The 24452-nt window shown below is 39.1% G+C and overlaps 1 pseudogene; it reads right to left on the bottom strand.

Moving 5' to 3' along the window:
* On the bottom strand, positions 1-21714 carry LOC127160810 (Fc receptor-like protein 5; annotated as a pseudogene).
* Between the last annotated feature and the right edge of the window lie 2738 nt (positions 21715-24452).

Below are 24452 nucleotides of genomic sequence, written 5' to 3'. Positions count from 1 at the left end.
CTGGGATTGAAAGTTTCTCCTTTTGGTATTTTTATTTCACCTGAGCAAATGTCACATCACTAGATCCAGCAGCTGAAAATACAGAAATTAATTTAAAAAATACATGTTTCATTTTTATATACAGTACTTCAGTTTATTCTTTAATTCATGATTGTGGTTTGTAGATGCAGTTTCTTTGTGAATTGTGATTCATGTTTATATTTTGACTCACCTTGATCTGTTTTCAGCGTGAGTTTAGAGTAAAAGCAGTCAGAACTCTCAGTTTTATTCTCTAAAAGATGACAACAGTTAATATCATTAGCACCTACTGTATGTCAAACAGTCATAATATCAATATGTTTATAAAATCTAAGGTATGTTATTCAGCTATCTGTTTTAATTCTACCTATATATTATATTGTAAAATAAAAACATCGTAACCACAAACAGATGTTTAGGATAATACTGTGGTTGTAACGTGGAGTGAGAGGCGAGAGGCGAGAGGCGAGCGGATCCACTTGCGAGCTTTTATTATAGGGACGAGACAGATACATGGTCGTACAGGCAGGGTCAAAGCAACAGTAAACAGGAATGTCAGAAGCGAGACGAGAGAATAGTCCTTAAAGACGAGCGAAGGTCCGAAGGCAGGCGGCGATCAGTCGAAAAGGGGAGCCAGGTGAGGGAACTAAACACAAGGAACTAGAAACAAGAGAACGCTAACAAAGGGAAAAAACACTAACAACAATCCGTGACTTGCATGGGGAAAGACCGGGGCTTATATGGTGCCGCTGATTGGTCACAGAGGCTGACTTGTGAACAGACGTGACCTTAGGAGCTGACTTGTGAACAGACGTGATTTCAGGAGCTGACTCGTGAACTGACGTGACCTCAGGGGCTGACTCGTGAACAGACGTGACCTCAGGAGCTGACTTGTGAACAGACGTGACCTTCGGAGTGTAGTGTGCGGCCCACAGACTGAGAATGGTGACTGCCGTCACACTGGCAGACCTGATGTGACAAGGCTCTGGGTGGTCAGACGAGACGTGACTTGACTCTGGGCGCTCAGACGAGACGTGACTTGGGCCGTCAGGCGGGATTTGACGTGACTCTGGGCCGTCAGGCAGGACGTGACCTGACTCTGGGCCATCAGGCGGGACGTGACTTGACTCTGGGCCGCCAGGCGGGACGTGACTTGGCTCTGGGCCGTCAGACGGGACGTGAAGTTCTGGACAGATAGACGAAATGTGACGGGGCTCTGGAAGGTCAGACGAGACGTGACTTGGCTCTGGAACAGCAGCAATAGCTTCACTTGGCTCATGAAGATCAGCTGTGGTTTGACTTGGTTCGTGGAGAGTGACTTGACCTGATTCGTGAAGATCGGTTGTGGCTTGGCCTGGCTTGTGAAGAGCAGTAGTGAACTGACTTGACTCTTGGAGATCAGCAGTGACTTGACTCGGTTTGTGATGACCAGCTGTAACTTGGCTTGGTTCATGGAAATCAGCTGTAACGTGACTTGACTCAGGAACTACATGGCTTGACTCAGGAACAACAGCTGTAACGTGACTTGACTCAGGAACAACATGGCTTGACTCAGGAACAACAGCTGTAACGTGACTTGACTCGTGGGGAACAGTTGTGACTTGGCTTGACTCTTGGGGCACAGCTGTGTCCTGGCTTGACTCATGGAGAACGACGGCTGTGTCTTGGCTTGACTCAGTTGCTTGACTGGACTTGGAAGCTTGACCGGACTTGGAAGCTTGACTTGACCCTGGAGCTTGACTTGACCCTGGGGTAGCAGCCGCGACATGAAGGAGGGCCATTTTAGCTGACCATACAGCCATTAGGGGTGAGTCCAGCACGTGGGCCATCATGACCACAGGCAGCGTCCGAGTGCTGGCCGAGGGTTCTGGGATGGCGGCCATCTTGTGGTACGGCTTGGAGACAGCGGCCATCTTGTGAACAGGCTTGGGGATGGTGGCCATCTTGTGAACAGGCTCTGGCGTGACGGCCATCTTGTGCAGTGGCTCTGGCGTGACGGCCATCTTGTGCAGTGGCTCTGGCGTGACGGCCATCTTGACAGTGCTTGGCTCAGGAAAGATGGCTGTAACTTGACTTGAGATAGGAGCGATAGCTCTGACTTGACTTGACACAGGAAACACAGCTTTAACCTGACTTGACACAGGAACAAGGACCGTAGCTTGACTTGACACTGGAACAGCAGCCGTAGCTTGACTTGACTTGGAAACTTGACTTGACTCGGGAAATGCAGCTGTACATTGACTTGACTCAGGAAACACAGCTGCAACTTGACTTGACTTGGAAACTTGACTCGACTCAGGGAACGCAGCTGTAGCTTGACTTGACTTGGAAACTTGACTTGACTCAGGAAACACAGCTGCAACTTGACTTGACTCAGGAAATACAGCTGCAACTTCATCTGGCTCTGGTATGGCAGCTGGGACGTGACGGAGCTGTGTTTTCGCCGCCATGTTGTGAACGGGCTCCGCCGTCGCCGCCATCTTGTGCACGGGCTCTGTTGTCGCCGCCATGGTATGAACGCGCTCCGACGCGGCCGCCATTTTGCGAATGGGCACCGCTGTCGCCGCCATTAGAGCAATGCTATCCAATGCCGTCGCCGCCATTAGAGCAATGCTATCTATTGCCATTGTCATAGCTTGAGCGCGCTCCAGCATGGCCACATTTCCACGAGTGAGCCAAGCGGCCAGCGGTTCCGTGGCGTTGCGCTCCTCCTCCGCGACACCCACGGTAAATGGCGAGCCCACACACAATAGAGCAAAGTCCAGAAATTCCGCGAGTGATGAACGCGGACCCTCGCGTCTTAGTCTCGCCTTCAGTGGCTTATTAACGCCATCACAAAAAATTTCTATAATCGTACAATCCGGGAGGGTGGAATAATTTGCTATGGCCAAAAACTCACCGATGTGTTGCTCGAGCGTGCGTGGTCCTTGTTTTATCCTGAATAGAATACTGTCTGTGTCTGTATCTGAATGCCCGGGGGTGAAGCTGCTGGATCCTGTAGTGACGGATTGTTCTGTAACGTGGAGTGAGAGGCGAGAGGCGAGCGGATCCACTTGCAAGCTTTTATTATAGGGACGAGACAGATACATGGTCGTACAGGCAGGGTCAAAGCAACAGTAAACAGGAATGTCAGAGGCGAGACGAGAGAATAGTCCTTAAAGACGAGCGAAGGTCCGAAGGCAGGTGGCGATCAGTCGAAAATGGGGAGCCAGGCGAGGGAACTAAACACAAGGAACTAGAAACAAGAGAACGCTAACAAAGGGAAAAACACTAACAACAATCCGTGACTTGCATGGGGAAAGACCGGGGCTTATATGGTGCCACTGATTGGTCACATGTGTTGACGCTATCAACGTGATGCATGACGGGAGATGTAGTCCGGGGTGTGGTACAACAGTCAGAGTGTGGGGGTATGGTGAGAGTGACCTCTGGTGGTGAGCAGACCGCAGGTCACCGACCAGATTCGTAACAGTGGTAATGTGGCTACTGTTATGATCATAAAATCAGAGCAGAGACATTTGTTTGAGTTTACCTTTGTTTTCTTTCTTTTTCTTCTGTTTCTTTGTAGATTTCAGTTCAATCTCAGTATAGGCGAGTTCAGTAGGCCCACTTATACTGTCTATAATGAGCAATAGAGAAAAGAAAAAAAAAATGAAAATGAATTTTCACTTTCTTTACAATGAAATTTCTAATCATATTGACATGAAATACATTTAAATTATGTAATTTATCTGTGCTTATGTCTTTATTAGCAGCTGCATCAACAGAGTCATAAATATGAGCAGTTCCTTTGATGAGTTAATACATTAATTAATATCCTACATGTCAAACACACAAATACCATGTTAAACTTTAGAGGAGTGAAAAATTATTTAGTTGTCACATCCATTCTGTTAATAAACATCTCCATCTCAGCTTGTGAAGATTTATGGATATTTAATATTTATTTATGGGCAATGGGTAAAGACTGACCAGACTGTTTCTGGTCTGATGTCTGACTGTTGTTCTGCTGTTGACTGACAGTAGAGAGAGACTGAGATCTTCCAACTACACAAACATAACATGTGATGAGTGCATCTGAAAACTGACCAGACACTTTCACTAAAATCAGCTGACTTAACAGCTTTATAGGTTGGGAGACAAGTTAGATCATAAAACTATCCTAGATTATTGTGAGATAGGAACTCACAAGGTTTAGGAACAGAGCTAGTGTTTGCAAAAATGTCATGAAAAATTTAACCTTTTTTTTTCCTGTAGTGCCACAGCAGGACCAAGAAGACAATGATCAAAACTGTGACAGTCAGTCCTGCAGTCACTCCAGTTGTTATGGGTTTGAGACCATCAGATCTTGAGTCTGTGGAAGCTGAGATATATTTTTACATTTAGATTAGTGCTGTAAAGTGTACAGAAATATTTCTGTAGTGTTTCTAGTTCTTATTCTCACCTCTGACTGAGATCCAGCTCTTGGGTGACTCTCCTCTCTCTGGGTGTTTGCAGTAGTAGAAACCCTCATGTGACTTTGAGACAGTAGTGATGCTCATCTCTGTAGTTTGATTCTGGATGAGTGATCCATCTTTGTAGAAATCAGCTCTGAGGTTTGGTGGGGTTGTATGTTGATATAAACAGTGTAGAGTCAGATGATCTCCTTCAGTCACAGGATGAACAGGACTCTCCAGTATCACACCAGCTACAGAAACAGAGCAAACATGGACTTATGGCATTAATAGTATAATAAAAAAAAAAAAAAAAAAAAAATCAGAAACACAGACTCACAGTGTACAGTGATATTAACAGGATGATGTTTCTCTCCAGATTCAGACTCACACCAGTACACTCCAGTGTCTGATGTGTTGATGGAGCTGATTGTACATGTAGATCCTATTTGTGATTCTCGATGTAATGATGAACAATCTTCCAGCTGTCCACCGTCTGTGTATCTTCTCACTCTCCATCCAGTAGAGTTACTCTGGTCCTCACAGCTCAGAGAGAGAGAGAGAGAGATGTGAAGTGTTGAGTTCTGCAGGGACTGACGATCAGAGAGACTGGAGGAGTAACACCTGAGATGACAATTACAGCTTTAGAGTCTCGGATTTGAGCACAGAAACTCTCTTTATAAAATATGAACCAGTCATTTAAGTTCTGTTTGAACTCACCAGTGACCCACAGCAGCTGTGTGTTGCTGTACTGTGTTTTATAGGCTGGTTTCCCTCTCTCTGCTCTGCACGAATAAACTCCTGTGTGATTTAGAGCAGCAGAACTGACAGTGTAGTTTCCTCCTGCTCCTCTGCTGCTGTCTGAGAGCAGATTATAATGACGGCTGTTCTCTGTAAAAACCAGAAAATGCATTCAATATTAAATAGTATTTTGGATTTTAATTAAAATCAGCTGTTACGTATGCACTGCTACGTAAGTGTTTTCTGCATATTATTGCATATCTCTAGCTGTGTGTCTGTGAGTACTGTTTGTTTAGGTGTGCAACCTGATTGGAGGAACTGCCTGTCAATCCGGTGACGCAAGACAGCAACGTACGGGATCGCGCCACCAATCACTGTTCATAAAGAAAAGTTACACACCTGTTCGAATCAGCTGAGGATTGCTTTGCTCTGTGAAGACGGTTTTCTCTTGTGAAAAGCCAGTCTGAGAGACTGTGTGATGTCTTTGTAGTTGCTGCATTTTCAGCTTGTGGACTGCTCATTGTTGGAAGCTCATGTCGGTCACTTTGGTGACGGTTTTTTTTTGTCTTAGTGTGCTATACTTAAAACCAAGCGTGGTTTGGTAAACAATTGTGTAAAACATCATGTACTGGCGGGAGGGGTTGTGAGCCAGGTAAGCAGGGCGCGACCTAGATGTTTTCATCACGTAGTGTTTTATTGTATAGACACACTAGGCTTAGAGAGACGGTGCTTGTTATGTATCTTTTTCGTTTGATAGTAAGTACAGTTTAGTTATGGCGTCCTGTGCGCTGAAGATGTTTTGTTTTGTATCTTTTGTTGATAGCTAGCTTATGCTGGTTTAATACTATAGTTAGTTGGGGTTCTTTGTTTTGTTTTTGTTAAGTTTTTTTCTTTGGCACCTCTCTTTCGCTCCTTCCTCTCCGCCTGAAGTTCCGCGGAAACCGAATGTTGTATCTTGTCACTGTTTTTAAACCGAACGTTGTATCTTGTCACTGTTTTTAAACACCCTATTTCACTTTATTGCACAAGTAAAAACAATTGTGACTAAGCGTGGTTGTCGGTGGCTCTGTTTGTTTGTTTTTTTTTTTTCCCCTGTTGTAAAGACTTTTCTCACCGTTTACAAAACATACACGCAACTATTGTGTGGTGCGTCCAATAAATCTCCTAGATAATAACGAGGGACGTAACATATTTGGGGGCTCGTCAATTTTGTTTTAATGTGTGTATTTATATGGTGAAAAAAAAAAAAAAATGCAATAGGGAGAAAGAGTGGTTTTGTGAGGTGAGGTGGATGGAAGGTAGAAACAATGAGTACATTTGATTTGCAAGCTTTCATTGCTAACCCAACTTGGGAAGTTTTTGAGCAGTGTAGAAAAGACAAATTATTACAAATAGCAGACCACTTTCGCATTCCTGTGGTGAGGCAGACTCTAAAGCGTGTTATTAAAAATGAAATATTGAAACATTTGTCCGAATTAAATGTGTCCTTATTTCCAGATGCGGATAGAGAACGAGCTGCAACCTCGGCTATGGAAGGTCGTGTGGCTGGTTTGGGCAGTGTGGAGCGGGCGACAGGTGGGAGTGCTGAGGTGGAGGCTGAGGCCGAGCCTAAGGCCTCCTTACCGCCCTTTTGTCCATTTTCTCCGTCTTCCGGGGAGTCTGGGGGTGATGCGCGGCTGAAGGTCCACCTGGCCCGAATCCAGATGGAAGCTCAGGAGTGGGCTGAGACACGCCAAGCCGAAATGAAGTTGCACCTCGAGGTCCGCAGACTGGAAATTGAGGCTGATAAAGAGGTAAAATTGCGCCAGCTCGAGTTGGAGTCAAAGAAGTTTGCCTCTGACCAATCTGTACAGCCTAATCCTGTTAGCCCTAGGGCTGTTTTAGTTAATTCTGCAAATTCTGTGAGTGACGTTGCGGCGGGTACATTTGATATAAGCAAACATATCGCTTTAGTGCCTCACTTTAGAGAATCGGAAGTGGATACATATTTCGCTGCATTTGAGCGTGTGGCTGCTGCACTTCATTGGCCAAAAGAGGTTTGGTGTCTTTTACTACAATGCAAATTGATTGGAAAAGCACAAGAAGTTTGCGCTACTTTGACGTTAGAGGAGAGCCTACAGTATGATGTGTTGAAAGTTGCGGTTCTACGAGCATATGAATTAGTTCCAGAAGCATACAGGCAGCGTTTTCGGAACCATAAAAAGGTAGCACAGCAGACATTTGTCGAATTTGCCCGTGAAAAGGGAGTTCTTTTTGATAAGTGGTTGTCTGCTAGTAATGTGCAAGACTTGAATGCAGTAAAAGAGCTATTGCTCTTAGAAGATTTTAAGAATTGTTTGTCGGAAAGAATAGTCACATACCTGAACGAACAAAAGGTTACCTCTTTGTCACAAGCTGTGGTTCACACAGATGAGTATGTGTTGACACACAAAAGTGTTTTTTCTCTAACTCGGTCAGAGAGAATGCCAAATTTGCCTGTAGTTCAAAATTCAAGTGTTCGCAATAAAGCTAATGCAGCACAGAATAAAGAGACAAGAGAATGCTTTTATTGTCACAAGACAGGACATTTAATTTCTGAATGTCTTATGCTTAGACGTAAACATCAGCAAGTGCAATTGAAACCTGTTACATTTGTGAACACTGTGTCGGAGATTATTGCCGAAGAAAAGGAGACTGATGTTGGGTTCAAACCATTTTTGATGAAGGGTTTAGTCTCAATAAATGGTAAGTCTGAGGAGCAGAAAGAGATCCAAATTTTGAGAGGCACGGGAGCTGTCCAATCGTTTTTAGTCTCTGACGTGCTACCATTATCAGAACAGACGTCATGCGGGTCAAGTGTGTTGGTCCTAGGTATTGAAATGGGCGTGGTGAAAGTACCGTTACATCAGATCCATTTGCACTGTGACTTCAGGTTTTGTTAAGGTGGGGGTACGTTCTTCTTTTCCAGTGAAAGGCGTGGCATTCATTCTTGGAAATGATCTAGCAGGTGGTAAGGTATTGCCTGTACCTGAAGTTGTAGATAAACCTGACTGTTTTATTCATGCTGATGACATTTCTGATAATTTTCCTGATGTATTTGCTGCGAGTGTAGTTACTCGGGCTCAAAAACGCAGAATTGGAGATGACACAGTGTTATCAGACTCCTTTTTGTCACCCATTTTTACAAAGGAAACGTTGGAGTTGGATCGAAAAGGGGTGGAAGAGGCTAGGGTTGATAAAGAATTTGTTGATTCCTGGCTGAGGCTGATTTGTTAACAGAACCTATTTCTCATGAGAAAATTGTTATTGCTCAGAAAGAGGATCTGTCATTAGCCAAATGTTTTTCTTTTATTGATCGTCCAACGTCTGATAAAGATAAGACGGTTCCATATGTGATTGAGAATGGCTTGCTGCTTAGGAAATGGCTTCCTCGAACAGACATTGAGAATGAGTGGGACACTGTTTGTCAGATCGTTTTGCCCACGACATACCGAAAACAGGTGTTAAGTCTGGCACATGATCATGAGTTATAAGGTCATTTGGGAGTAACAAAAACTTACAATCGCATTCTTAGGCACTTCTTTTGGCCTGGTTTGAAGAAAGATGTTTCACGTTATTGCCGCACTTGTCATGAATGTCAACTGATGGGTAAACCGAATCAAAAGATTCCTCCAGCACCATTGGTTCCAATTCCTGTCATTTGTGAACCATTCGAACACGTCATTTTGGATTGTGTGGGTCCCCTGCCTAAGTCAAAGGCAGGTAATCAGTTTTTGTTAACAATTATGTGTTCAGCAACACATTTTCCAGAAGCCATTCCACTGAGGAAGATTACTGCACCTGTCATTATTAAAGCTTTACTCAAATTCTTCTCTACGTTTGGGCTGCCAAAAATCGTGCAGACAGATCAGGGTACAAATTTTTTATCCAATGCTTTTAGACAAGTTTTAAAAACTTTGGGCATCACCCATCGCACGTCAACTCCTTACCATTCGGGAAGTCAGGGGGCTATTGAACGTTTCCACCAGACTTTGAAATCGATGTTGAGAAAGTACTGTTTGAGTTCAGGTAAGGAATGGGACGAAGGAGTTCCCTTAGTATTGTTTGCAGCTCGTGAAGCAACTCAAGAGTCTCTGGGGTTTAGCCCTGCAGAGTTGGTTTTTGGTCATACTTTAAGAGGTCCGTTGAAGGTGTTGAAAGATGGGATGCTGAATGAGACAAAGCTGTCCGAAAACAATGTGTTGGACTATGTCAGCCGATTTCGAGAACGGTTGCATAATGCATGTTCATTTGCAAGAAAGTCTTTGTCGGTGGTTCAAAGAGACATGAAAAAGCGGTATGATAAGAAGGCTGTGGTGCGTAAAATTCAACCTGGTGATGACGTTTTAGTTCTATTACCAGTACCTAGTTCTGTTCTTACTGCTCGTTTTTCAGGTCCATATAAGGTATCAAAGAAAGTAAGTGAGACTGATTTTGTGATACATACACCTGACCGCAAACGAAAGTTTCGAACATGTCATATCAATATGCTAAAGTTATATTGTTCTCACAACTCTGAGAAGATTTCAAAGGAAAAAGGAAAGTCTGCTGTTGTGTCTTCTGACGTTTTAGCTGTTGCTGTTACTGCTGTGCCTGATTCCACTGCATTGAATAGTGAGGTCTTGTTACCATCTCAAGGCGAGTATGACACTGAGGATGGTGTTACATTTCGTAATGATTTATCAACTTGTGGAAGACTTTCGAATTCCGAAGTTTTGAAATGTTTTCCAGAAACTCTTGATAACTTGTCTGAATCACAGAAACAGGATGTTGTGAGGTTAATTCAAGAGTTTCCCATGTTATTCAGGGACGTGCCGACTCAAACACATGTATTACAACATGATATTCAAGTAACCTGTGGTGCTGCTATTAAGCAGCATGCTTACAGAGTAAATAGTATTAAACGCTCTGTAATGAAGGATGAGGTTGATTATTTGTTGAAGAATAACCTAGCTGAACCTAGTTATAGTCCGTGGAGTTCCCCTTGTTTGCTCGTTCCTAAGCCTGACGGTACATACCGTTTCTGCACAGACTACCGAAAAGTAAATTCTGTGACGGTACCTGATAGCTATCCTCTCCCTAGGATGGAGGATTGTATCGATAATCTAGGTTCTGCTAAGTTTGTGACGAAATTAGATTTGTTGAAAGGGTATTGGCAAGTGCCATTGACCGCTCAGGCAGCGGAAATTTCAGCTTTCATCACTCCGGATAACTTCCTGCAGTACCGGGTCATGGCGTTTGGTTTACGGAATGCTCCAGCCACTTTCCAATGCCTAGTTAATATTGTTTTGTCAGGAGTACAAAATTGTAATGCGTACCTGGATGACCTTGTGATTTATTCTTCTTGGTCTGAGCATTTGGCGGTTCTTAGGACAGTTTTTGAAAGGTTAGCTGATGTTTCACTAACAGTTAATCTTGCTAAGTGTGACTTTGGCAAAGCAACAATTACGTATCTGGGTAAACAAGTAGGCCAAGGCCAAGTCCGTCCAGTGAGTGCAAAGGTATCTGCCATTGTTGAATTTCCAGTTCCTACGACCAGGCGGGAGCTACGTCGTTTTCTAGGAATGGCTGGTTACTACAGAAGTTTCTGTCGAAATTTTTCTACTGTAGAATATCCTTTGACTAGCTTGTTAAGTCCTGCAAGTGCTTTTATTTGGACGGAAGCTTGTCAACATGCTTTTGAAAGTGTAAAACTGTTACTAACTAATGTGCCTGTTCTCGCTGCCCCTGATTTTACACGTTCGTTTAAATTGGAAGTGGATGCGAGCGCTGTAGGTATAGGAGCTATTCTCATTCAAGAAGATGATGTTGGTCTTGAGCATCCAGTTTGCTACTTTTCACGAAAATTCAATCGACATCAACGAAACTATTCTACTATTGAGAAGGAAGCTTTGGGTTTGATTTTGGCATTACAATTCTTTGACGTTTATGTAGGTTCATCTAGTTTGCCTGTTACAGTGTACACAGATCACAATCCTCTTGTGATTGTACATTCTGTCCAGAATGTACAATCACAATCAACGTCTTATGCGTTGGTCGTTGATTGTACAGAATTACAACTTAATCATAAAGCATAAGAAAGGCTCAGAAAATATTGTTGCTGATACGTTATCGAGAGCTTGAAAAGTTGCCTTGTGTTACATCTTAAGGGGGTAGGTGTTACGTATGCGCTGCTACGTAAGTGTTTTCTGCATATTATTGCATATCTCTAGCTGTGTGTCTGTGTGTACTGTTTGTTTAGGTGTGCAACCTGATTGGAGGAACTGCCTGTCAATCCGGTGACGCAAGACAGCGACGTACGGGATCGCGCCACCAATCACTGTTCATAAAGAAAAGTTACACACCTGTTCGAATCAGCTGAGGATTGCTTTGCTCTGTGAAGACGGTTTTCTCTTGTGAGAAGCCAGTCTGAGAGACTGTGTGATGTCTTTGTAGTTGCTGCATTTTCAGCTTGTGGACTGCTCATTGTTGGAAGCTCATGTCGGTCACTTTGGTGACGTTTTTTTTTGGTCTTAGTGTGTTTGCTATACTTAAAACCAAGCGCCGCTTCTGGTAAACAATTGTGTAAAACATCATGTACTGGCGGGAGGGGTTGTGAGCCAGGTAAGCAGGTTGCGACCTACATGTTTTCATCACGTAGTGTTTTATTGTATAGACACACTAGGCTTAGAGAGACGGTGCTTGTTATGTATCTTTTTTCGTTTGATAGTAAGTACAGTTTAGTTATGGCATCCTGTGCGCTGAAGATGTTTTGTTTTGTATCTTTTGTTGATAGCTAGCTTATGCTGGTTTAATACTATAGTTAGTTGGGGTTCTTTGTTTTTAAGTTCTTTTCTTTGGCACCTCTCTTTCGCTCGTTCCTCTCCGCCTGAAGTTCAGCGGAAACCGAATGTTGTATCTTGTCACTGTTTTTAAACCGAACGTTGTATCTTGTCACTGTTTTTAAACACCCTATTTCACTTTATTGCACAAGTAAAAACAATTGTGACTAAGCGTGGTTGTCGGTGGCTCTGTTTGTTTTTTTTTCCCCCTGTTGTAAAGACTTTTCTCACCGTTTACAAAACATACACGCAACTATTGTGTGGTGCGTCCAATAAATCTCCTAGATAATAACAAGGGACATAACATCAGCAAGTTAAGAAGTTTCCACATGAAACACATTATACCTTACCTAGTGAGACAGTTAAAGTGAACCAGCTGAATGTCCAGCCTGTAGAGAAACTGTAAACCTCACAGATCAGAGTCACTGGATCTCCTTCAGTCAACCACTTCTGTGAAGAAACACTTAAAACTGCTTTGGGATCTAAAATTGAGAAATCACTCATTAATAACATGCTAAACGTGTGTTTGTGTGTGTATGAAGAGATGATCAAACTCACCTGATACTGTCAGTGTAACTGCATCACTCATTTGTGACCAGCATGATCCTCCTGTCTCTGATCCATTACAGGAGTATTTACCTGCATCAGACTCAGTAACAGAACTTAATGTGTGTTCCTGTTGATCACTGAAAACACTGGTTGAACCTTCTTTATACCAGCTGTAGCTCCAGCTAGTGACTCCTTCACCATATATGTCACATCTGAGAGTGACTGTGTCTCCTCTGAATACATGTTGAGCAGGTTTAATGGTCACTTTGGGTTTTGGTCTTTCTGTATAATGACAAAAATAATATGCTATTTTTGTTGTATGAACACAGTTTCTTGATTGTAAAACACATGCTAAATTAAATTAGACTAACATTTTGTTCTCGATAGCTGTTATTGAACTAATTCAGTGTTTTATGAAATTATATGTGCATTATGTAAGTAAAAGTACTTGCCGTATATTCTCACTGTTACTGATTCACTGTAATCTGTGTAATGTCTTCCTCTTCGTGCTCTGCACTTGAACGCTCCTCCATCAGAGACTTTTGCAAGTTTGATTATTTTTGTTGCAGCTCCAGTAGATTCACGGTTTGAGTCTTTTCTCCAGAGAAACTCCCATCCATTGTGTGACTGAATCATCTCACATCTCAGAGTAACTGAGTCTCCAGTAAACACTGAACTCTGTGGCTCAACAGTCAGAGCTGGTTTAGAAAGGCCTGCAATATAAAGTTAGTTGGATGGTGAGTTTTGAAAGTTTTCCAGCGGAAGATCTTGACCTCTGGTTTATCATTAATATACCAATCGGGAGATCACTAAGACTCACGCAATGCTCAAACCCACAAATTTTATATTAATAGCCTAGAGTTCATCCCATTGCTTACATCTGAAGTGTGCATTCAAAAACGATTTTTTAATTCCCTGCATTTTGAGAGTGGCTCCCTAATTTGCGCAAATTTTCTGCATACAGTATCTCCCAAAATCAAATCTAGCTTTGGCTAGACTGTGCAGCTGTAATCATCTCTTTGCTCTGTACCATGCTTAAAGAAAAGAAAAAAAGAAGAAGAAGACGAAGAAGAAGAAGAAGAAGAAGAAGAAAAAATCTCTTTTTGCAGTTTGATTATTGAGAGAGTACTTTGGTTATGGTTGCACTTACTGTTATCATGAAGAAGAAAATTGTATTTGTTATGTTTATTTATACTGTTTTTATTTTTATGTCAAGTTACCTATAGCAAAGTCCACTAAAGGAGGTAGAGCTCTTTTGCATTTGGCTTCCAAATTCTGAAATTTTTGGCTCCCAAATTCTGCCTTTTTGATAACTTTCATGGTTCAGACACACTCTCTCTGTTTAAATCTAGATTAAAAACACATCTCTTAACCAAGCATTCACATAATGAATCTCATAATCTTGTACTTTAGTTATATATGATCAAATGCACATTTTCTGCTCGGTTTGAACACATCATTTTCTGCTTTTCTGTTTCTGCCACAGGATGGGCATCGAGAGGTAACTACGAATTACACAAGCTTCAGTCTGGATCCAACCTTTAAAAAAATCTCAGATGACCAAACACCTGAGAAGAGATGATGCCAAGGACCTTAGATGATGCCAACCCTGAACCAACATGCAAAATTACCAGATTTTTCTAAAAGTTTAACTACAACATATAATCATTGCTGTTAATAGTGTTCACTTTTTGTTTGAATACATGTCATTTACTAACTGGATGATTTTCTCTCTACATACAGTATCTGCCATATGGACATCACCTAAACATAGTGACTACTAAGTTTCTCCTAATTGTAATATAGAAATTTAAATTTTCTGTTAAGTTGCTTTGCAATGATTTGTATTGTGAAAAGTGTTATACAAATAAATGTGAATTTAATTTAATTGATAACATGTTAAAAGTGTGTTTGTGTGTGTATAAATAAATAATCAAACTCACCTGATACTGTCAGTGTAACTGCATCACTCATTTGTGACCAGCGTGATCCTTCTGTCTCTGATCCATTACAGGAGTATTTACCTGCGTCAGACTCAGTAACAGAACTGAATGTGTGTTCCTGTCGATCACTGAAAACACTGGTTAAACCTTCTTTATACCAGTTGTAGCTCCAGCTAGTGACTCCTTCCCCATATATGTCACATCTGAGAGTGATTTTCTCTCCTCTGAACACATGTTGAGCAGGTTTAATGGTCACTTTGGGTTTTGGTCTTTCTGTACAATGACAAAAAATAAAATGATGTTTCTGTTGTATGAGTCCATCTGTGCATTGAGAACACAGTCTTGGCTCTCTGGCTCTCCAGCTTTGTTTGTTTTGGCCTATCTCTACATTCAGACTCTGCTCACTCAGAAAATATTTTGTCAGGAGCTTTCTCTGATGTTGGTCTTTAATTATGATCAAGTAAGTTTTTAGAAACTAACCCAACATAGTGACCCAATATGTGTAACCCTTCTATTGGGTTAAAAGAAAATAACCCATCAATTTGTGCTGTGCATAAATAAAATAGGTGCATTTTCTGCTCTTAGGGTCCCATTCACCAAGATACCTACTCCTTTACCCCCACCCTTGAATTTATACATTTACTACATTGATGAATAAAGTCAAGTTTCGCCCTCTAATTTTTCACATTCTAAAACACGTTTTGTATGTCTCCCTTATCAGACACACTCACTTCATGTTGTGCAGTTTCTACTAATGAGCTGATGAGTTGAATCAGGTGTGTTAGATAAGGGAGACATATAAATACTCGCAGGACTGATTTGAAAACCACTGCTCTAAAATATGTCACATAACTGGTCAATCATAACTTCTGTTACATGACTTCAAGTTTGCTAAGCAGAGCAGGACACAAATTATGAGATGTCGTGAAATCAAAAATCAAAATGGCAAAATCCACTAGAGGTTTGCTTGTCTTACACTTAAAAAAAAAAAAAAAAAAAAAAAAGAGCTTGATTAGTTCAGGTGTGTCTAATTGGGGCTGGAGCTAAACTCTGTAGGACACCTCCCTCCAGGACCGAGTTTGGGCACCCCTGGGTTAAAACAATGTTAAGATACTGACAAACAGTACTGTTTCCATGGACTCGGACTTGAGTCCGACTCGGCCCATTTTGGACTCGGACTCGACTACTTGTTACCAGTGTTTTTCTGCAACCACTATGTACGCCCAGCTGAAAGTGCTGTAACTGTGACATCTACTCCAAACTGGTCTATAGGAGATCTCAGAGACTTTTTGTGCTTAAAAAGTATACAAATTTTTATTTTTCAAGAAAAAAATGGCCGATCGTTTCGCTAGATAAGACCCTTCTTCCTTGGCTGGGATCATTTAGAGCCTTTTGAAGCTGCATTTAAACTGCATTTTGGAAGTTCAAAATCAGGGCACCAATCAAGTCCATTATAGAGAAAAATCCTGAAATGCGTTCCTCAAAAACCAGACTAGACACAGGATAACTTAGAGATGGCTCCGTATGGCAGCTAACACACAGAGAGTGCTAAACGCAGTCCAATACTCGGCGACTAGCAAGAGGAAGTCCTAGGCTTATATACAGTGTCTGATTGTCTGGTCACGTACAATAGCATTTTAAGGACAAAAAACAAAATGTATCATCTGATCAATGTCTTGAAGTGTAACTGTAGTATAAGCAGAATAGCTGACTTTGGTCCGTTGAATTCTCAGAAAATAAAGCCCGTTGTCATTACTTCTCACATATTTCATGAGTTTTCGCTCAATATTACAGTTTTTAAATCAATCAATTTGACACATTTCTCCAAACTCAGGTTACTGTTCTCAAAACAGTTAACACAGTAAGCAGAACACTTTGTAATTGTCCTAAATGGATTGTACATTTTCATTCATTTCATACAAATTACAAATCATGCAAATAATTTTCTTCTATAACCTTCTTACATTTTTTCTCCTATGATGCAAGTGCAGCAAAAATATTGCTCCTTTAAACTTAAAAACTGTTTGTGTCACCTTTAGAACTAACTACAGATCAGTCTGTTACAGCACAGTGGTGGATATATATATAAAGTGATAAAATTTACTTTTAATAAATGCATTACTACAAAAAAAAATAAAAAAAATGCAGTGCTTTATTTTGCAGTAAAGTTGAACTGTTTGGTTTGTGTTTGGATATGTTAATATATATATATATATATATATATATATATATATATATATATATACACATATATATATATATATATATACATATATATATTCACTCAATAATAAAATCTTAAACGTGTGTATAAAGAGATGATCAGACTCACCTGATACTGTCAGTGTAACTGCATCACTCACTTGTGACCAGTGTGATCCTACAAATCCTTCACAGGAGTATTTACCTCTGTCAGACTCAGTAACAGAACTGAATGTGTGTTCCTCTCGATCACTGAAAACACTGGTTGAACCGTCTTTATGCCATCTGTAGCGCCATTTAGTGACTTTTTCACCATATATATCACATCTGAGAGTGACTGTGTCTCCTCTGAATACATGTTGAGCAGGTTTAATGGTCACTTTGGGTTTTGTTTTTTCTGTACAACAATTAAAATAATGAGATAATATAATCATAAAATAATAAAATAAGCTGTTTTTATTTGTATACAGTTTTTTTTTTTTTTTGCAAAACACAGATGCTATTTCAGGTTAGACTGAAGTGTTGTTCTATAACTGTTATAGTTACTTATTAAGTGTCTTATAAAGCATTTACACTAAATTCTCAGAGCAGTTCATTATGTGAGGAAATACACAAATAACTTGTTAAAAACATGTATTCATTATCAATAAAAATCATAACACTCTTTTCACAGCTAGTTTGTAACAGTGTAAAATCACTCATATGTAAATATGTGATGAAATTCACTCACCTTCAGTTTGTCCAGAGTGAATGATTGAAATCAACACTAAAAACACAAAAAGAAAATGTGAGCATTGAGCTGATATTGTGTATATATTATATCAGCCATATGAAAGTATGTTCTTCTTACTTTGCTTGCAAAACCCCATTTCACTTTTAAATTTACTTAATTTTAATTTGAAATGTTTCTCAGCTTCACAACACAGGTTTCTTGTAAGTCAAGTCATATTTTTTGGCTAATTTATCTAGACAGTAATAATTATAAGTCATATTAAGATATTGTGTGGAGGACTGCATGTGTGTCCAGATGAACACCGCAACATCTGTTTGATATTTTAACGATTTCATCATAATAGCAGAGAGACCTGTTTAGGGAACTTGACAGTCTGATCACAAGCAGAAACTCATACAAACTGTGTATTAGATGGGACATTTTACCAGAAACATACATTATCTGTCCTTGACTTGTTACAGGGAATAAAAAGTTATTAATCCGAAAAATGTCTAAAATTGACTAATGGTTGATTTCTGTGAGTTGTTCTGTAAATGAAAATATCATTCATTAGATTCTCAGATACTTTTTTCCTTTTTCTTTATTTTTTCCTCAGCCAAATTGGACCTACAGCTTTCATAGTTTTGTTATGCTAAAAACTGTTATTTAGAGAAAAAAACTTTAAGTTTAAGTTGTTATCATTCACATTATTTGAATAATAATAAAAATAATAGAAATAATAAAATGTATGCAATATGTCTTTAAGGGTGTGACTCAGAGGAAGTGACATCATTTGACCGAGGTAAAGCTAACACTGATCAAGGGTGAGTTCTGTCATTGAATTGTAAACATGTCAAAAAAGGTTACAGAAATTCCTTGGTTTCATGTTAATGGTTTTATGCTAGCAGAGTAATAGCAGTCAAAAATGGCCGACCATCAGGCCCTGTCACATCCCTGTGTAACAGAGCCTGACAGTCCTGTGATATGGCATTACAAATTAATGGCATTGTTCTTTTTTATTATCTTTATTGCATATAATATGTATTTAACACACGGCATAGTAAAACATTATGTGTTACGGTTGTGCTGGATGGATGAGACGGGAAACGAGATACAATACAAACAATTACTTTAATATAAATCTTCATACGGAACAGGCAGGAACACAGCAATACATCCACACACACCAAACAACATCAAGGACCGACAGAGAACTCAGAATACAAACAGACTTATAAAGGGTGAGACTAATTACAGACAGGTGAAGGGGAGGACTAAACCAAAGTAAGCAGAACGAAGGGGGGAGACAATGGGAGAAACCAATGACATTTACAGACATGAATGTGACATTATGTGAATAAATAGACATTACACTGTAAATCCGAAGCTTTTTATGTTCATCCACCAATTTTTATTTTATTTTGTCCCTCTTTTTGGGTTGTACTTTGTATATCAATGATATTTCAAATTATATATATATATATATATATATATATATATATATATATATGTATGTATATATCTCGATATAATTGTCATTTATATTAAATTTGAATAATGATGACTGTAATTATTCCAGTTCATACAGGTTGCAGTTCGATGACTTCATTTAGTGCAGCTGAGAGACAAAGACAATGTCAGGCACAACTAAATGCAAACCCTGAGAGAAAGGAGAAACATCTTCAGAAAGAAAGACAGAGATGGAAACAGAAAAAAAGGAAAGAAGGAAAAGTATTCACAAGGCACAAATTATGGAGAGAGCATCAGAAAAAGAAAATAGGCTTAACAGGGCTCCAGACAAAATAAATAAATAAATGCAGGAGCCATTGGTTCCTATGAGAAACAAAATTAGGTGCCACAGAATACACATTTTATTTTTATTTATTTTATTTATTTATTAACTCTCTACTTTTTCAGTCATACTGTCATGCGTTTATGTCTCATCTTTTCTTGTCTTTATAGATGTGTATGCAGATGTCCTAGGAACTAAACGTCTTTTCCAGCTTGAGAACTATATACATTCACAAAGAATTGTTTATTACGCAGAATCTGTGCCAATATCATGGACCATAACTATGTCAGCATCACTTAGGAGTGTAGTTTGGGCTCCTCCTCAATGCATCCTAAATGTTGTCATATGTCTTTCATTCAGTCTGTTTTTCTTCATTAGTAACATGCAATTTTTTTAGGTGTTGAATTTTAGCTTTAGATCCTTGCATTGTTTTTTATCATGCAGACAACAGGTTAAGTAAAAATATGAAAGTGCAATATAGCGCATAACAGTAGCAGAATGATCCTTTTTAAAGTTATTTTTCTAGCTGTCTGATGTCAGATTATGGACGTTGAATGGTTATTCTGAGTTAAATGTACAATATTGTTAGGTGGCATTATTTATGCTTTATACATTTTCTGCAGTTTGAAACACTGGATGAGCGATTACATAAGATATTTCAGTAAGTTGTACTGGAGGCTACATTATAAAATAGTCTACATTTTGATGTCTATTCATGTTCATTTTGTACTATAGTATTAAAGAGAAAGATATAATAGTTTCACGTGCCGCTTTAACTGAGGTGCTAAACTAAAGCTATCGTTCATGCCGCATTAAGGAGCACCAAAACCATATCTATTCTTTGAATTTCATTATGTTCATTAAATTGATACTTTGTTCATTAAAAAATAACAAAGCATTATTGCAATTACTAGACGGCAAGTGCGCTACGAATAATATGATGTTCACGCATTGACAGAACACAGCATATACACTAAAGATCTTGATAAAAAGAAGCCACAGTATCGTTTATAAACCAGAATTGTTAACAAGATTGTTAATATCCAGCTGACAGCTTTACCCATTGTAGTTTGTTTAAGCTGAGTCGTAATATGATGTGGTACCACAGTTACTTTACATTGTGCTAGTCAGTTAAATGTCTGTTAATTGCATTAAAATTAAATATGTTTTTATATTGAAATAAAATGAAATTAGTTTATTGAATTAGAAAGATATTTGGACTATATCAGTTGTCAGTTATATTCTAATGAATTAGTTCCTTATATGTATCCATATATATATATATATATATATATATATATATATATATATATATATTGATCGTGTCAATTGGAACACAGTTCATGCACGTAGCTCTCTTCTAATGAGCTGATTATCTGAATCAAGTGTTAACTAAGAGAGACATGCAAAATATGCAGAGCAGGGGGGCGCGAGGACTGGAAACGCTGGTCTAATATTACATTAACAGTAAAATAATAATAATAATAATAATAATAATAATAATTAACAACAGGAATGATTATCAAAACTTAAATAAATAACACAAAACATAACTTTTTCTGCATCAGCAAAATCCATAAAGTCAGGCCCTGTCACTGCCATGGTCAGTCCTGTCACACAGGAAATGATGATATAAAAATGTACTATTCGAGGAAAAATTGATGAATTAATCTCTTTAACTGTGTAGATGAAGGCGGGGGTATATATCCACTACTATGTTTTTGTTAAAATCTCCTATATAAAGATAGTGGGTTTTTTTGTTTGTTTGTTTTTTACAACAATATGAGTGCCTGGCAGGTATTCAGTGATTTTGTGCACTGCAGTCGCCTGAAAATGTGTTTATATTTCTTATACAGGAATTACAAAACCATGTTAGATACAATCAGGGACATGTGACCAGTAAGAAAATGATATTTATATCAAAGAAATTGATTAGGAAACTATTCTAACATATACAGATTTGTCTGTGACAGGACCTGAAATTTTAGGGGTGAAATGCATCTAAAAATGTATTTTATTCAATCATAAAAACATGCTGAAATGGCATGATATGTGTTTCTCATAGTTTAACGTCCTTCGTATGATTCAACACTCAGATTTAAGAATAAGATTTTTTTTTTTTAAGTGGAAATGTACATTTCTGGTAGAATATCCTAGATATTTAGTTACAAACTGAATATCTAGTTAAAGCATCTGTGCAAAACAAACCTGCCAACAAACACTATTTAAAGCACAAAAAAAAAAAAAAAAAAAAAAAAAAAAAAAGATTGACTGAACAACACAGAGTACATTTCTCTTTCTCAAACAGCACTAACTGCACACCTGCTCCCTCAAGCTCATTTTTCATATATCATGAACTAGGGCTGGATTTGAATAGGTACACTAAATCACTTGATCCCGTTCATAATTAAAAACAATTATCATCCACTGAAATACAGAGAAAATAATACTCACAGAGCACAAGAGGAAGTTGACTGAGCTCCATACTGACTGAGTAATGACAGACGGTGAAAGACACAGACTGTGTTAAAGCTTCAAGAGTTCCTGATACCTACAGACAGATCCAACAGACAAATGTCTCACGTGTTAGAGAAAATCTGATTACATGATCATCTTCATAATATATTCAGAAAATGTTAAATTGACTAACGTGCAAGTTTTTGACAGATGTTGTCATGATTCACTATCAAACTGAACAGCATCAATTTTATCATTATGAGAAATAATATTCTTGTATGAACAAGGAAAATGAAACAATACTTTGATAGATCTTTATTGTAATTATGGTATTAACTGTATCTAAAACTCTACGGAAGTAAAGAAGAAACTAGTGATCAACTGCTGCTCTCACACTGGTTAATGTCACCGAGCTCAAACAAAACAAACCAAACCACAACTATGAGCTCATCTCTATCTGTTTCTATTCTCTGACACTGATGGTGTTGAGTTTGGCTCTGATATATTTGTACCTATGAACACATTAAAGACATACAAATACATCATTTAAAATTCATACACCACGACAAGGGATGCCAATTTAGTAATGTACCAAGTAATGTACCATTATTATGGTGTAATGTAACACAATAATAATAATACACAGCAAAAACTTCAGTGTTACGTTAACACTGCTCAGTGTTTATATAATCCACACTCAGAGTGTTAAAAAAAAAGTAACACTGAAGCAGTGTTAAAGTTAATGAGATAATTAGTTGATTAACTGTGGGATGATTGAGCATTAGTGATGAACACCTGCTGTTAACAAGCAGAGCCACAGAAAGAAAATAATAATAAAAAACAAGATCAGAAAAAAGAGTGTTACAACCACCTGGCTCTGGATGAAGTAACATTACAAATAAGGGGAGGCCACACATGAAAATAAATTCAACAAATAAACATTTAATCAAAAATAGATCAAATTAATACAAAAATTAAGTATGAATAAGGGAAAAAAAAAAAAAAAAAAAAAAACAACAACAAAAGAAAACAATCCAGGACTGGAGAGGTCTTGGACAGATACAGAATGAACACTCTGACCGTAACACCTCCCATCTTAAAACAGAGGTCCCAAAAAAAAAGGGAACTCTGCATAATAATAATAATAATAATAATAATAATAATAATAAACAAACAAACAAACAAAAAAAAACTAAACAGAAGCACAAATATTACATACACAATCAAAAATGTTTACAAAGGCAGTTCAAATTTATGGGCTCCCATACAAATGTCACTTACCCCCCCTCTCATCTCATCACCTACCCAAACTCCATTTTCAGTATCTTCAGATGCCTTGGAAACACTAAAACTAAAAGAAAGGGCAAATTATATTTAATGACAGTTTTTATTCGTCAGCGGGAGAATGAGACAAAGCATCCACCATAACATTATCCCACCCTTGAATATGGTGAATATCTAAACTGTATGGCTGTAACGAGAGCCCAACGAATAAGTCATTGGTTAGGGCTTCACAACGACTGTAAAAACGTAAGCGGATTGTGATCTGAAAACACAACTACAGGCATTGAACCACCTCCTATATACACATCGAAGTGCTGCAACGCCCACACCAAAGCCAATGTTTCTTTCTCAATTGTAGAATAATTAAGTTGGTACGAATTAAACTTCTTCAAAAAGAAACTAACTGGAAGGTCAACTCCATCGTCATCTTTTTGTAATAACACAGCTCCTGCACCCACTCGACTTGCATCGACTTGGATCTGGAACGCTCGATCCCACCGAGGCCCAACTAAGACAGGGGCAGTACTCAACAGAAGATTCACATTTTCAAATACCTGCTGGCAGTTTGAAGTCCACTCAAACTTACATTTGGTCTTCAACAAATCGGTAAGCAGAGCCACTACAGTTGAAAAATTTGCGCAAAAACTTACTTACTTTTCCCAGATAAGTTACAGTAGCTTTCACGATCTCGCACTTCGCTAGATTGATGGTTTACTTGGCTTCGGTAAGACGAACAAACAAAGCATGCAAACGACGAAGGTGTTCATCCCACGTCTGACTATGCACCACAACATCGTCTAAATACACGGCACACCCTTCCAGCCCTGAGACCACTCGATTCATCAGCCGCTGCAATGTAGCCGGAGCGTTTCGTAACCCGAAGCTCATTACGTTATAAGAGTGTAGCCCAGACGGAGTAATAAACGCAGAAACTTCTTGTGCTCGGGGAGTTAAGGGAACTTGATAATACCCCTTCAAAAGATCAATCTTGGTTACAAACTTAGCTGAACCCACGGAATCTACGCAGTCTTCCACTCGTGGGAACGGAAACGAGTCAGGCTTGGTAACGCTATTTAATTTTCTGTAATCACTGCAAAACCTATAAGTCTTATCTGGCTTCGCAACCAGAATACAAGGTGACGCCCAACTTGAATAAGATGGCTTCGCAAGGTCAGCATTTAACAAATACTTTACCTCGGCCTCCAAAATTTCTTGCTTATCAGGAGAGACACAATACAACCTCTGTTCAATGGGCAAAGAATTTCCAATATCATGATATATCAAATCAGTGCACGAGGGAGTATCTGAAAAAAGTGAAGGAAATCAATTGTTGACAGTCTTCTTTAGACAAATGTTCCAGCATAACACCCAACTTAGTCAGTTGCTCTGAATTAAGAAGTCGAGGTTGAACAATACAGTCAGATGGAACTTTCTCCCCTTCTTTACTATCTGTAGCTGTTCCCAAAGAGAAAGTACTCACCT

Source organism: Labeo rohita, unplaced genomic scaffold, assembly GCF_022985175.1.
Source record: "Labeo rohita strain BAU-BD-2019 unplaced genomic scaffold, IGBB_LRoh.1.0 scaffold_46, whole genome shotgun sequence".
NCBI lineage: Eukaryota > Metazoa > Chordata > Actinopteri > Cypriniformes > Cyprinidae > Labeo > Labeo rohita.
The sequence above is the reverse complement of the archived record's forward strand: the minus strand, read 5'-3'. Positions and strand labels throughout refer to the sequence as shown.